General features: G+C 38.3%; 1 long non-coding RNA gene across 2 annotated transcripts in view; it reads left to right on the forward strand.

Moving 5' to 3' along the window:
* LOC109075544 overlaps positions 1-1274 on the forward strand; it is an 80515-nt gene extending 79241 nt beyond the window's left edge. Inside the window, exon 5 of one of the 2 annotated variants that reach the window (XR_006153583.1) lies at positions 1218-1274. This is a non-coding gene — a long non-coding RNA (uncharacterized LOC109075544). Of the gene's footprint in view, positions 1-95; positions 483-1217 lie in introns of those variants that run through there. The other variant, XR_006153584.1, reaches the window with a different exon arrangement.
* Positions 1275-16837: the final 15563 nt, after the last annotated feature.

Here is a 16837-nt window from a genome sequence, read left to right on the forward strand (position 1 = left end):
TGAGATTCAGAGTGAAAAAAAACCAGCGGCATCCAGACCTTCTCCATCTCTACTCTTATCTCATCATGTCCTTCTTTCTCTTTCCCTCTCTTCAGATCTTCTCCTCTCATCTGGCTTTTCTCTCACCTCGCCCTGATCTGAGTTCAGGCCACTGGTGAGATTTAGCATTAACGTGCTTCTTCATGTGAAGTTAGGAGGACGTTCTCAAACCTCTTGTACTGGTCTGGGCAGCTCTCGGTATGCCAAGCATCAATATCACTGTTTCTCATTCTTATTGTTCAAATCCCTAACACTAATAACATTTTGTGCTACAGACACAGATGATTCCTCAAATCACGCTGCTGTTGGAACTGAACTGAGAATGCATTTTAAATTGCAGTTGAATTCTTGAATTGGAAACAGGATGCAGAATTGCAATTTGAATGCAAGGAAGTAAAAATAAACTGAAATTAAACTAATGTAAATTTATGTCATTTTTAAATAGATAAGCAAAGTTAGTCGAGACAAAAACTGTGAATCTTGATGGCTTGACAAAGGCTTGTTTGAACTTTGGAGAAATGTTTATTTTTTTATTTTATTTAAAAAAAACTTTTGTGTATTTAGTTCAAAAAAAGGGACAGTGTACATTAATCAACATTCATAAATGTAATGTACCCAAATTAGCTCAATGGCTAGTTTTCACAATACAATAACAATAACTACAATAATAATAAATAATAATCATTGAAAAATTAGAAACAATTATTTAAAGTATAATAAATTGATATATGTATACCAAGAAAAAGAAATTATAAAAGACAAGTATTGTTATGGCTTGAATTATAACAGTTATAATAAAAAAAATTCAACAACCTCTTCTAATGAAGAACCATTTTCCATTATTAAGAAACTTTTGCGGAATGGAAAGGTTTCATGGATATTAAAGATTCTTCATCGAACCATCAATGCCAATAAGAAATGTTTAACGGAAAATGGTTCTTTTAAGAACTGTTCATTCAAAGGTTCTTTGGAGAACCCAAAGTGGCTGTTCTATGGCATTACTGCAAAACCCCACTTTTGAAATTGATAGCAACTTCTTATCATCAGGCTAAAAAAAAAAAAACTTTATTTTGGAGAGTTGAGTTGATAAATCTTCACTAACATGTTTTGTATAAATGGACTCAGGAATGTACAGCTGTGAGTGTCTGAACAAAATTTTTCCTTCCTTCTGTGCACAGGTTAATAAACAGATGACAGGAGTGGCTGGATGCCTCATTAATTAGCAATAAACAAGGTTTGTTCAAATCTCGTTGCTTGAAAAGATACATTCTCAGGTCTAGACTAATCTTTATGAAAGTGTAGATGTCAAGCTGAGCTGTAACTCTAACCAGCTTGGAGATGAATTGATAAGATCTTCATCAGTTTGATAAGTGAACTCTGAATATGAATCACAGTCAAACATACGTGATGATTGAAGTCATCATGGTGAGTTGTGGAACGAATGGTGAAGAAACGTTTAATCGTCGTTCATCAGTGTGGTTCGCTTCAGTTTGTTTAAGAGTGATTGGTTTCAGGTTCAAGGGACTGACAAACCTTTAATGTGCTGGTAAAAGTGAAGCATGTAAAGCTTCAGTAGTTTCTGTCGTGCTGCAGTCGCGCCCCACGGAGAGACACACAGAGACAGAATGAGACAGACAGCGAGAGTCCTTTTGGGCCACAGTGTGTGATCAAATATAGCCCATCTTCACACCTCATAAAAACTCTGTGTATGTCGCTTTCAGACTCCAAAACCAACGAGAGGAAATGGCTGCTTGTCAGAGATGGCAGAGCTTCACTAGAAATGTTTCTGCTGGGTAAAATCCTCAGGAGAGCGCTTGATTACCGCTGAATGAGTGCGGGACATGCTGTTTGTGACTGTGAAAGCAGGTAGCTCGTCTGAGGTCTGCTTATATGTAGCTTATTCAGGCCATTAACAGTGGAAGAGAGCGTCTGATCAGCACTGGCCCAACAGCGCTTTGCTTTCTTACGTGTTGTTCAGGAGCAGGTACAGTATATCTGAAATTGGTGTTTTGGTCATAATAGACTAGCACGCAAGTACCAGTTCTTCCACAGAATATGAGTCCAATGCAGTTTTGCTTATGAATATCTAGTTTAGTTGCTATGAGAAGTCTCAAAATTGCTTATATAATTAATAATTCTATGCGATAAGCAAAAAAAATTATATTATATAAACAAAAAAAGCAAAAATAAAAAAAAAAAAAATAATCAATATATAATAATAATAATATGAAATGCATATTATAATTCATCACTTGTTTAATATATATATTCCATTTTAAATGTAATTGTAATTTAAATAATGCATCATATATATATATATATATATATATATATATATATATATATATATATATATATATACAACAAAAATGTTTATTTTGCTGTACACTGTCTTAAAAGATTCATATATATATATATAACTAATTTTAGTGTTTTATTTTTAATGTACTTAGATTATATATAGTAAGTGTTTAATTAAATAGAAGATACAGCACAAGAAAGAAACTATATATAGTATATTGAGACGGAGGCGCCAGAACTGCAACTGACAAAATGTGCGCTGTAGCACAGTACTACAATATTTCTCAAAAGTAGATTGTAGAGTCATTTTAATCGCCCGTTTTAATCAAAATCGTGATATCGTACACCCCTACCCTACAGTTTCAGAAGAGATCTCCTTAATGTCTCAAGTTGTGCTCAGATTTGATAAGACACCAAAGCCAGAGACCTCAATATGAACTCAGACACTTCTCGTCTTCTTTTCACATTCTGAACATTAAAGAAAGAAGAGCAACCTCTAAACAACTTCTTTGAAGGTCAAAGTTTGATCGGCTGTAGGAGAGCGAGACTCACTTAAAGTCGAGGCACACAGATTTGTGAGCGGATAGGTTGGAGCTCTACTGTTTACTCTGTCTTTCTCTCATTTTCTCTCAATCCATTCTGATGGGATTTACAAGCAAGCAGTAATCCGTAACCGCTGCAAAATCTGCGGCCCACTACACAATTCTGTCTCCCTCCCTCTCCTTTTCCTCTTTCCCTTCTTAATACTAAAAATAATTTAGCTGCTTCAGTGGAGGACGCTGGTTTTATCCCCAAATCTGGGCTGAAAAGGGGCATGTGTCTGTTGGCAGCAAGTATTGTGCAGAATTAGACTGTGACAGTCTTAAAAAGGCACCTCTCTCTCTCTCTCTCTCACTTTATTTCTCTCTTCTTCAGCTAAAGCGTTTTAAAAATGTCAAGGATTTACCCTGTTGCTAAGCGGTTCACAGACTTGGCGCTGTTTTCCCGGTCCGTCATATGAAGTGTCGCGGGCGCAGGAGTCTGTCGGCCATCTGGAAGCAGCTTCTGCCTGACAGCCCACTTCAGATTCACACCACACATCTGTCATGAGTATGCTTTTGGACCGCTTGCATTGCGTTTTGCGACTGTGTGACTGAGATCTCAGAGAATGTGTAAGTGACGTATATTTATGTTTTTAAAGGGTGAAAAAAAACAACTGTGTAGCGTATGACTTTTAACTCGGAGATTGCTAGTAAATTTCACAAATAACAGCAAGTAACACACTGAATTTGGGATTCACTCCAAATTATGAAAGAAATTCCTTTTTTTCAAAGTTTTCAAAATGAGTTAGATATGACCAAATGACTCTTATGAAAACGCGAGATACTGGTTTGAATCAGTCTCAAACACTAACCTGTATAATTTGCAACATTAGCGGCATATTATTATTATTATTACATGTTTTCAGAAAGGAGGAATGCTTTCTGTCAGTAAATGTGACTGAATCGAGATGATTTATAGCCGTATGTAAGTGTAAATGTGCTCTAAGACTAGGAAGTAAGTGAGCATGTGGCCTCAGAAGTGTGTTTACTGTAGAACCATCGTTTAATTCCATTGACCCTCAGTGATTGTAAATTATTCACCCAGAAGGCTTAGAAACCCTCCAAGCTCACTTTTTTTTCCGGTTTCTGGCTGCTGCCTGGAGTCTTGTTGGTTAAACAAGCTGGGGAAAGTGAAGAGCTGCTGTAATTTTGTTTAGTAGTAAAGCTGCTGCTCATCTCGCGTCATGTGCTCGTGTCCTGATGGGCAGATGTGGGTGACGTCTGCTCAGTGATTCTGCGAGACGGAGCGTCTCTCATTTCTGTGTTTAAACAACATCCGAGCGTCTCCTCCCTGCCGATATCACATCTGCTGCTCACAGCCGTGGGATTGAACACAGATGCCGAGGAGAGCGGAGGTCTCTCGCTGGAGGGGAGGTTGGGCATCCACTGGCAGAAATATAGATCGATGCCTATGTCATGCATATTATAAAATATTAAATATATATGTATACAGTACATATGAATATATTGGTATATGTGTGTGTGTGTGTGTGTGTGTGTGTGTGTGTGTGTGTGTATGATTATTGCTACCTTTATTCTGTGTTATATGATATATATATAAACAATGTTTATTTAATAATTGAAAATAAAAAATCAATAAATTAAAAAAAAATGATTTATAGAATTATATATTTTTTAAATAAATTCTAATTAAAATATTTTTTTATAAATAATATATATTGTTATTTATATATAATATATGTTAGAAAGTGTGTAAATGTAAATACATATAATAAATACAATACATTTTAATAAATATATTAAAATATAAAAATATAAAATTATAATTGTGTCTATCTATCTATCTATCTATATTTATATATGAAGTATATATATATAAACCAAATACTATATATACGTCGTGTTGGTAATTAATTTTCATTTTTAACTAGATAGATAGACATTAGTTTCGTAATATTTTACTTGCAATAAAACTATACTGTATAAAAATATTATATAAAACTGTATATAAAATATAAACTATACATTTTTGGTAATTTTAAGTGTTATATTTAATAAACACAATCTCTGTTCCTAATTTCTTTTTTAATTACATCTTGTTTGCATAAAATCACTTTAGCTATGCCCATTAAGTCTCAAACTTAAGTGCAAATAACACAGTAACTGTATATTTTGATTTGAATATGAATGAAAATAATGATTTGTGGTTCAGTAAATCAATAATCTATCAGACTGATTCAGTGATTATGTGAATCATTTTACATTGAGTTTGTGAGTTGATTCGTTAAAAAGATCTGAGTCGTTCATTCTGGAATGGGACTACACTTGACATGATCTATGTTTTGTTGTTGTGAACAGTGCAATAGAAATAGTCTGTTTATTTTGTTTAATTGTATTTTATTACATTGTGCTGCTCATTATTTCTCTCTCATCACATTAGATTCAGACAGCAAACTCACAACTCATCAGGATCATTTTATTTTTCCATGCTGCTTTAGATTCAGCTGCTTTCAAAAACCGGTTCTCAATCCTCGACTTGTCAGGGGTTATCGGTGATTTTCAGCATCTTGAATTAGTGATAATCATGTTGATGTCATCCCTTCTGTTTAAACAATGTCAAGCGTTATGTAAAGTCCAAAGACCTGAAGGAAAAGAGAATCTCACATAATCCACACAGGCTCCTGATAAAAGATCTCTCTCTCTCTCTCTCTCTCTCTCTCTCTCTCTCTCTCTCTCTGTCATGATTAAACCATCAGCAGTGGGTGGAGAAAGAGAGAATGACAGAATGATTCAAATGGATGGCGAGATTAAGAGAAAATCATTATGCTGCTGATGCCAGATTTCTCATGACGGGGTAGATATCCTGAATTATTGCAGTGAATGTACGCAATGTGTGTGCTATCATAAACTGAGAGTTCATTCACCAAATAATGGAAATTCTGTCCTCATTTACTGACCCTGTTGTTCCCAAACTGTATCCGTGAAACACAAAACAAGAAAGACTTTGAAGTAATACGATAGCTTTGTGTGACGCAAAGACCACTGATAGGGCTGCACAATATATGGAAATATCGCAAATGTAAATATTGTGTTATGCATATTGCATATTGAATCATTTTAATAATAGGTTACTTAAATCAAAACGTTGCAAAAGGTCAACGTTTTAGTTTGACGTATATAGCAGAGAATTGCTTGACGTTAAAAAGAGTTATTAAGTATAATAAGTTGCAGAAAACAACTCTTTGACGTCTGGTCTTGCTGTCTGACTCACACCTGAAGCGCACGCACAAGCTGCATCTCACACAGCGTCTCTTCAGTTCTGCCGCACACGTGCAAAGCGCACACACACATACTCGCATTTCAGATGGCGCACGAACACAGAGTTGATTTGTCTTTCACATCTCCTCCTTATGAACAGACACATACACACAGAATTATGTCAATAGTACCCCTCTCGACGATCATTCTCATAAACACAGTGGGTTATGTTTTAAATTAATGTAAACAGCTGAGAGAGGAATCGGATGTGTATCATTATACTGGATTCGTGCAGTAATTTAAAGGAACAGCAGCCTATAAATACAGTACGTGCTGCTGAATGTCACTAATGTTAATCAAACAACAAAACAGCTATAACAAAGATTAATCTAAATTTAATTCATACAGTGTTATTTTACACTTAATTATTACATTTCTGTACCTGAATACTATTGTTTATTTTATCTATGCTTATAAATTGTGTATTTGTTATCCCCCCCCCACCCTTTTCTTTCTTTTTTTTTTTTTTTACTGACTGTTCACTTGCCTTTAGTCATGTTTGAACTTTCTCAGACTATAATTTTTGCTGTGGTACAGTATATGAAAAAGTACTTAAAGTGAATGGAAAGCAAAGTCACAATGGTGTAAAATTAGTGTCATTAATTTTTTTGTTCACATTGATAGCAAAATTACATTTTCTGATTTGTGACTTACTTTTTTTGTAATGTTAAAACACTGCTGGTCACTTTCAGAGGTTATAGTGATTCTTTCATTTCCAAGAAAGAATGTGAAACTATATTTTCATTTTCATTTCAAAATATAATTGAAATAGATTTTTCACACTTTAAGCAATATATTATCGAATATCACATTTTTTAACAAGGCATCGCATATCGCATTCTTTTTTTTTTTCAATATCACACAGCCCTAACCACTGAGTAATGTGAAAAGTGATCATTGCATCACTGAGTTGAATATACAACATGAGTTGAATTCATACAATATATGAATATACAAACGAATGAACGGGCAAATTATTGAATTAAAATATTAGAGTGATTTTGTGAACGAAATAAATTTATTGAGTAGATCTGATTCATTCATTTAATAAATAATTAAGACACATTAAGTTTTGTGAACTGAATCAATTAACTGAAAAGATCAGTTTCGTTCATTCATTCAGTCATAAATTACACATCATCAACTAAATATACACAACAAACAAACAATAAAGAAATTAATAAATTTGTCTACTATGTAAGGGAACAGAATTGCACTCTGTATTAAGTCTATAGAGTATGCTTCATATCAAGTCAAGTCAAGTCTGCTTTATTGTCAATTCTTCCACATGTACAGTACATACATACAGAGAATCGAAATTGCGTTACTCTCAGACCCCCGGTGCATACAGATAACACTAACAGTAGAGCCTAAAAATCTAGATCAAATATAAAATATAAGATAAAACTATACAATAAGAAATGTAAAAAAAGACATAATAGAAAAAAAAATAAAATAAAAATAAGGTTAAATAAAAGCAGCGCAAGGCACGTGGCAGATAGAGTGCAAACCAGTGAACAAAACAGTGCAGATAAAAAGATTTTTTAGTGCATAAAAAAAATAGCTTATTCAGTCTGATTAAAAGTGACAAGTGACAAAGGGCTCAAGAGCAGTTATTTTATTAAACTGACTGATGAGGAGGTAGAATGACGTCAGTTCCATGGTGAATGAGGTAGTGAGCAGACCACTGCTGCACAAAGTGACTGGTGCATGACATCGTATGTTAGAGGGAGGGGGGGGGTGGAAGGACCTGGGGATGTGGGACCTGGGGGGGGGGGGGGGGGTCATAGTTCAGTGGTGCCTGAGGCAGAAGGGGGACGGGGGGGCAAGTTCGGGAGTGAGTTCAGCTTCCAAACGGCCAGATAGATGAAGCTGTCCTTCAGTCTGCTGGTCCTGGCCTGGAGACTCCGCAGTCTCCTCCCTGATGGCAGCAGACTGAAGAAGCTGTGTGACGGGTGAGTGGGATCACCTGCAATGCATAGGGCTTTGCGAGTGAGACGGGTTCCATAAATGTCCTGGAGGGAGGGGAGAGACACACCAATGATCTTCTCAGCTGCTCTCACTATGCGTTGCAGAGTCTTCCGGCAGGACACGTTGCAGGCGCCATACCACACAGTGATGCAGCTGGTCAGAATGCTCTCGATGGTGCCTCTGTAGAAGGTGTACATGATGGGGGGTGGGGCTCTGGCTCTCCTCAGTTTGCGGAGGAAGTAGAGACGCTGCTGTGATTTCTTGGCCAAGTGCTGCGGTGTGTCGGTCCAGGAGAGGTCCTCTGTGATGTGCACACCCAGGAACTTGGTGCTGCTCACTCTCTCCACAGTCGCACCGTTGATGGTCAAGGGAAAAAGGTGAGTGTGCGCTCTCCTGAAGTCAACAACAATCTCCTTCGTCTTCTCCACGTTCAGAGAGAGATTGTTGTCACTGCACCACCCGGCCAGGCGGCTCACCTCGCTCCTGTAGTTTGTCTCATCTCTGTTGCTAATGAGACCCACCACAGTCGTGTCATCCGCAAACTTAATGAAGAGGTTGGAGTTGTGTGACGGTGTGCAGTCGTGTGTCAGCAGAGTGAAGAGGAGGGGGCTCAGCACACATCCTTGGGGGGCCCCAGTGTTCAGTGTGATGGTGCTGGATGTGTTGCTGCCGACACGTACTGCCTGAGGTCTTCCAGTCAGAAAGTCCAACAGCCAGTTGCACAGCGAAGTGTTGAGCCCCAGCTCGACCAGTTTGTGAATGAGCTGTTGAGGGATGATTGTGTTGAATGCTGAACTGAAGTCTATGAACAGCATTCTGACGTATGAGTCTTTTTTTCTCTAGATGTGTGAGTGCTGAGTGGAGGGTAGTTGAGATGGCATCATCATCGGTCGACCGGTTGGACCGATATGCAAACTGGAATGGGTCCAGGGAGGGGGGGAGGGCAGACTTGATGTGGTGCATGACTAGCCGTTCGAAAGCACTTCATGAGGATGGGAGTAAGTGCAACAGGACGGTAGTCATTGAAGCAGGATGGAGATGGCTTCTTCGGGACTGGGATGATAGTGGTAGTTTTAAAAGCATGTGGGAACAACAGCCTGACTAAGTGAGATGTTGAAAATGTCTGTGAAGACATCAGTGAGTTCTGCTGCACAGTCTCTCAGTACACGCCCAGGAATGTTGTCAGGACCGGGAGCTTTGCGTGCATTTATCCTGCTGAAGGATCTCCTCACGCTGTCCGGGGGTCAGCATCATCACCTGGTCACTGGGAGGAGGTGGAGTCTTTTGTGCAGTGGAGCTGTTTTGTGCCTCAAAGCGAGCGAAGAAGGTGTTCAGCTCGTTCAGCAGAGAGATGTTGCTGTCACAGGTTCGCTGTGGGGGCTTGTAGTCCGTAATGGTCTGTATCCCCTGCCACAGGCTCCGAGTGTCTCTGCTGTCACTGAATTGATGGGCTATCCTCCTGGAGTACTGTCTCTTAGCCTCTCTGATGCCGCGGGATAGGTTGGCCCTGGCTCTTCTCAGGCCCCCCTCATCTCCAGCTCTGAAGGCAGCGTTCCGCGTCTCCAGGAGTCTGTAGACCTCCCCTGTCATCCACGGCTTCTGGTTGGCCCGAACAGTTATGGTTTTTGTGACTGTTACATCCTCAATACACTTGGTGATGTAGGCAGTAACAGTCTCCGAGTACTCCTGGAGGTCAGTGGAGTTATTGTAAGTGGCAGCCTGCTTAAACATATTCCAGTCAGTTGTATCAAAGCAGTCCTGAAGAGCCTCTGACGATCCTTCTGGCCACACTTGAATCTGTTTCTGAACTGGTTTGTCGACTTTAACGAGCGGTCTGTGTGCAGCATTAGCATGACAGTGATGTGGTCTGAGGCACCGTTGTGGGGGAGGGGGAGGGCTTTGTAAGCTCCTCTCTGTGTGGTATAAACAAAATCTAAAATGTTATTACCTCCTGTTGGAAAGTTAATGTGTTGGTGTATTTTTGGAAACACACATTTAAGTCAGCATGGTTGAAATCCCCAGCTATGATGAGAAAAAGCATCGGGGTGTGCTGTCTGCTGATCACTGATGTGCTGGTGCAGTTCGTTTAGTGCATCGTTCCTGTTGCTGATGTTGTTGTTCGGGGGAATGTAAACCGAAACGAGCAGTATGGCAGTATATTCCCTCGGCAGATAGAACGGCCGGCACTTAATAATCATAAACTCCACCAGGGGTGAGCAGTGTTTGCAGATCACAACAGCATCGCGGCACCACGCGTCATTGATGTAAACACAAAGCCCGCCGCCGCGGGTTTTTCCTCCCGCGACGCGAGCTCTGTCTGCTCGATAGCACGTCAGCTGGTCGAGCTGAATGGCGCAGTCCGGAACGCTGTCGCTGAGCCATGTTTCCGTGAATACAAACACACAACAGTCTCTTACAGTCCTCTGAGTTGAACGTAGTAATCGGATGTAGTCCAGTTATTGTCCAAAGAGCGTACGTTAGCCAGTACCATGGTGGGGATAGATGGCTTGTGTGGGTTAGCCGTTAGCCTAGCTCGGATACCTCCGCGCTTACCCCTCTTCTGCTTCCTCTCACGCCGCTTGTGGCGCCTCCGCTGTGGGCGAGATGCAGTAGTGGGGGGGTCGGTGATGATGTAGGCCTCCGGAGAAGTCCGAGATCTCGCAGCAGTTCCGCGTGCACGGAGTTTAACTCTAAAAATGCGGCTCTGCCGACATCCAGCAGAAACTCACGACTGTATGCGCGCTTAAAGACAGATAGACGCGATGACGACGTACAAAAAACACTGCGACTCACAAGACAAAAAACACGAAAACACCGTTCTGTCGGGACAGAGAGAAGCCGCTGCGTGTGGACGCGCCGCCATCTGCATATGTATATGTAACTACTTTTATGATCTGTTTTGAATCTTCTTTTGTCTTGTTCTCAATTAAAAAAGATTCTCTATATGTATGTGTATATACACATAAATTATATATACAGTATAATATGTGTCTGTGTTTTTGTCTTGCTATATATATATATATATATATATATATAAAAATAATATATATATTTTTTAAAGAACAATTAAATTTTATTTTCAGCCTGTTCTTTATTGAATGACTTCAGAAGACTTGGAATATGAGTCTTATGAACTACTTTTATCACCATTTTTGAAGCTCCTTTTGTTTTTAACGAAGGTGTAAGTCTGAAGGTGAGTAAATGATGACAGAGTTGACGTTTTTGGGGTGAACCATCTCTTTTACATAACTTCACACTCAGACCTCTCAGAAGAACTCAATTTCACTTCTTCATCCCTCGCTCTCTCTCTTGGTTTGTGTGCAGTTAGCCGGTTGTGTAGTGCGTCGCGGCTCATTAGAGGTGCTGTTTCTGTGACCGAAATGTAAAAGTGTTAAGCGTACATTAACTTTAATAGAGAGCGCACTGCTCTGTGATTAATATGGCTCTCGAGTCGCCTCTCTGCTGCTTGTGCTTCATGGCTGAGAAAGCTTTAAAGTCAAACATGAAATCAAAATGGACTTATTTACCTTCCAAATGCACATTTGTGAGCATGATTCTTCAGTCTGTTATTCCAAAGACGACAGTTTCTTCTGACTTAACCTAAAATGACTTCACATACTCTGAATGGCATATTATACACGTGTCGACTTCAGTGGCTCTACAGTCATGTTTGCTGAACCAAGTCAACTAGAGACAAGACAGTACAGCAGTCACTCAGCGTCTGCAGACATGTACTTGCAGAAACCAGGATTCCATGAGAGCACAAACACACAAGGAAAAGAGAGGCAATCTGTTGCAAATGCCAAAGAGCCTGAAAGGAGGCCCAATCGGAGATAAACGTGAGCAGTATGACATCCGTATGGAGTGTGGTGGTAGAGAGTGCGCTGAACAACAGTTGTTTTTGGCAGAACAATTTGGTGCAATGATTCCAGCGTTGTGAAATAGCAGAGCAAGCCGCGGCGGTGGGGAAATGGGTTTCCGTTTGATTGACAGCTGGAGAGATGGTCCTGTCAATCTCCAACTTTGACAGCTTTTCTAAACATGGGCAGAAAAGGCACAGAAGTCTGAATGAGGGCTTGAAAACGAATCATTACGGGTGACAGCGTATCCAAAGAACTGACAGACAAACATCCTGTTTGTGGAAAGATTGGATCAGATGGGATGTTAGCATTCTTTTACAAAAAAGACATGCTGGTACCGTGGTGCAATAGTAGTAACAGATGGTAATACTATGTTGCTTTCATATTCACTTACAAAAGTGTACCATGGTACAGTGATGGTATTCAGTGATAAGACCACAGTACTTTTTTTGCCATGCTACTGAATGTTAACCATGTTCCTATATCATGGTATTTACACAGCGCTGCCGACTCTCATGCATTCAGCAAACTGTAATAATAGGATACTGCTCCAGTGCATATTTGGGTTTTCGCTCTGGAAAGCTTCGAAAATCTCTATTTACAACGTGTTTTTGCATTGAGCAGTGAAGCCGATCCCAGACATATCTGTTGATTTCTTGAACACCTCTGAAATCAAAACCTGCATACTAATTAATAAAGAAGAAAATTAATGGCAAATTAAGTTTTTCAGGTGAAAATTGTGAGGAAAAAAAAACTAATTTCCTATAGAAGTTTTAAAGATACAATGTCAAAAATAGGCATGTTATTTAATTATAAAAATGTTTATAACATTAAAAATCACATATAATAAACAGAAAATGATTTAAATATAACTAAATTACAAGAAAGATTTTATTAATAAGATATTCAGACCTTTTTTTAAAAAATGTGTATTTATTTATTGCATTAATAATAATAGCGTTATATATATATATATATATATATATATATATATATATATATATAAATATAATACTAAATACATCTAAATATAAACTAAATTAAAACTATATATTTATGTATTTATAATTTAATTATAATAATGATTATCTATGTATTTTTTTCAGTTCATTTAAGATGAACTGAGTTAACTCTTATTTATTTACTGCATTAAAGTCAACAAACTGAACTTCATTGTAATGTCACCAAAAATTTGTAAGTCTCCATCCATATGCATATAGTAGAATAGTCTTAAATAATTCGTTATTATCTTCATTATCTATAGAATATGCTGCCTAAATTATGTCAGAAACAGCCTCTTGATTCTAAAGGGGTGTAAATGCTCATGTTAAATTGTGCAAGAAACCTCATCTGATGTTATAAGTGGGGAAAACCGTAAACTGCTCCCAGCATGCAGCAGGCTGGCCACATGTTTTGTGGCAGACCCAGCGCCCGCAGTGTGTGCTCACAGGAAGTGATGGCGGTCTCAATAGCGCCCTCACTGCAGCTTCTCATCTCTTGTTTGTGCTCTGCAGGCATGGAGGGGCGGCTATAAGTTGCTTGTCTTGCGTTATCTCTTGCGACGGAGGCCCACAGGCGTCTCTGACAGGAAATTGATGTGCCGCTCCTCCAGAGAATCAGCGCTCTTCCCTCGAAAGGATGAGTTCTGCTCCCTGTTGAAGTAGAGCTGTCGTCTGCGCTGTCAGAAACACGCTTTCACGCTCCTGCCGCGTCTCTGCAGAGAAAATGGGAGTTCAGATGTTAGACAGGGTGATTGAGCGCCGAGCTGAATTTGAATAGGGACCCGCGTGAATGTTGCCCGCTAACGTGCGTGTTTCTCACACTGGGTGCTGAAGATGGCAGAGGCTCCGAGGTTGGTGGCGAGAGCTTCTTACGCCAGGCAGGTCCGCGATTCGGATTGCTCAGGTGGAAAAATGGGGGTTTTATCAGGAGCAGAGGAACAGATTAGCAGAAGCACTCAGCAGACGTTTTTATGGAGACTTTGGGGTCTGGATGGAGAGTTTTGCTGGTTAGGGGTCAGAGACCTTTACAGAGCTGATCTTCTAAACATTTCGGTCACTGTCAAATGATTTCCTGCTCTACTGGCTTGATTGTACACCTCAACATCTCCCAAAAATACAATCTTAGGAAACTCTAAACCCATTGAATTCAAAAGACGATTACTTCTAACCTCAAGTTTCAAGATTTTGGTGTGTAACGTCTTTGCACTAAATGATATGTCTAATTTTGAGTCTTGCTGAGGAGAGCTGTGATATTACTTTAAGCAATTGAACAGTTTGAATGAAAAGACGATTACATAGGTGAAAAAATCCTAAATATCATGCTGTAGGTTGGGTTTCCTTTCAGGTACAGATATAAATTATATACTTACATGCAATTTTTATTTGTTCATATTTAATACCATGTTAAAAACAAAATAATAATAACAATAATACTTAATATAATATAATATAATACTACTAATTATACTAATATTAATATTAATTATTACATAATATTAATTACTATATATGTGTGTGTGTGTGTGTGTGTGTGTGTATTAATAATTTATTATATTATACATTATAAATGAAATTAATTGAAAATTATAATTTATTTTATGAATAAAATAATAATAACATATATATAAAATTATTTGTGTGTGTGTGTGTGTGTAATTACTTTAACAAGACAAAAACTGCACATGCAAATCCCAATATGTTTATAATCATTTAGTTTTAATTCTTTTAGAAATGATGCCTTGGCCACTGGTTAAAATAAAATATAGATTTTTTTTTAGTTTAGTTTAGTTAATATTTTTACTGTAAAATATTGTGTATACCAAGTTGTTCAAACACCTGACATTTTCTTTGGAAAACAAATCTATTAAAATATCTAGCTAATAATAAATGTTATTATTCATTAAACATAGAGTCTGCTATTGCAGCATGCTTGCAGTCATTTTAAAAGCAAATAATCCAGTCAAGGCTGTGCGTTAAGTAATTTTACAGTAAAAATATGCCTTTGGTAGAAAACACTATCATGCTTTAGTATTTCACCAGGAAACTCAATTCATTTACTCACTTTCTGCTGTTTTACTGACTTTCTTTTGTGGAGCATAAAAGGATAGATGTACTGAAATGTGCTTTTCCATATAATCGAAATGATGGACCTTTTGAGCTTAAAATGTCAGAAGGACCATCATGACATGTATCATAAAAGTAGACTGTATACTTGACTTCCGTAGTTTTTATGAATAACATAAATAGGTTCTCTTATAATTCCGAGGTGGTAACTTCTAAACCCCTGACAGACTAATCTATGAGAGGATTGCGTTTGCGTCGTTGCGAAGCTTCGTTTCAAATGCATGGAAAGTAAATGAGTCATCTAATGGAAAAGAATGATAATAAAGCTCACCGCAGGAGAGATGCTGGTCTGGAGAAATGCTCTGACTGACAGAAGCTCTTCAGATTTTAAGAGCTGCACTCACACGCTGATTATCTGTGTTCCTTGTGAGGTCAAAGAGTCTGTATGAGTGTTCATGACTGTGAGAGAACAAAACACAAGTGTACTGATGAGTGTTCAAGATGGTTTCTTTAGAGGATATGTGAGTGTGTATTTATTATCGGCGGAGGAAAAGCTCAGAGATTGTTATAATTAGTCGCGTCTATCCGTTATTGGCGGGTCAAGTATCATCTACCTTCGATTAATCACAATCTTCATAGGACATATTCTAAGTGTTTTTTCGTCTACACACCCCCTGCTAATAAATCCCAACAGGAAAGAAGTCATATTTGGCCTGAGTTTGTGGGGCATATTGAATGTGATTTGTATAAAAAGGCTGTGTACTGCGAAATAATGGCAGGGTAAAACATTTCTTCGCTCGGTTTCTTGTCTTTGTCCTTCTTCGAGTTGCACTCGAAAAATAGGCACAAGGACTATAGTAGTTCAATTCACGGACAAATGACCCTTATGTACTGGTTCATTACAGCTCAACAGATGTAGTCTGATTCGTGAACATGTGACTCTTATAAGCTGGTTCATTTTAGTAAATCAAAAACATACAACGCAGCTTTTATAGTCTGATTTGTGAACACGTGACTCTTATGAACTGGTTCATTTTAGTGAATCAAAAACATACTGGTGTAATCTGATTCACGAACGCATGACTTCTTATGAACTGGTTCATTTTAGTGAGTCAACAACATACTGGTGGTAAGTCTTCATGAATGTATGACCTCTTATGAACTGTTCACATTTTAGTGAATCAAAACCATGACTGGTGTAGTCTTTGATTCACGAACTCGCATGACTCTTATGAACTGGTTCATTTTTGCAGTGGGAAAGTCAACCATATCATACTGGTGTAGACTGATTCATGAACTGCGATGACTCCTTATGACCCTGGTTATCATGTTTTTAGTGATTCAAAAAAAAAACATACTGGGGTCTTAGTCTTCATGAATGTATTGACTCTCTTAATTGAACATGGTTCATTTTTTCAAGTGAATCAGAAACATACTGGTGTATCTTATTCACGAACTCATGACTCTTATAAACTGGTTCATTTTAGTGATCAAAAACATACTGTGGGTAGTCTGATTCATGAAACGCATGACTCTTATGACAACTGGTTCATTTTAGTGACAGCAAAAACATACATGTTTACGATTCAATGGGGTAGTTCCTGATTGGTGAAACACATTTCGACACTCATATGAACTGGTTTCATTTGTAAGTGACATAAAAAACAACTTGCGTAAGTCTGATTCATGAACGCATGACTCTTATGAACTCTGGTTCATTTTAGTGAAATCAAAAAATCAT

Source organism: Cyprinus carpio, chromosome A25 (assembly GCF_018340385.1).
Source record: "Cyprinus carpio isolate SPL01 chromosome A25, ASM1834038v1, whole genome shotgun sequence".
In the NCBI taxonomy this organism is placed as follows: Eukaryota; Metazoa; Chordata; class Actinopteri; order Cypriniformes; family Cyprinidae; genus Cyprinus; species Cyprinus carpio.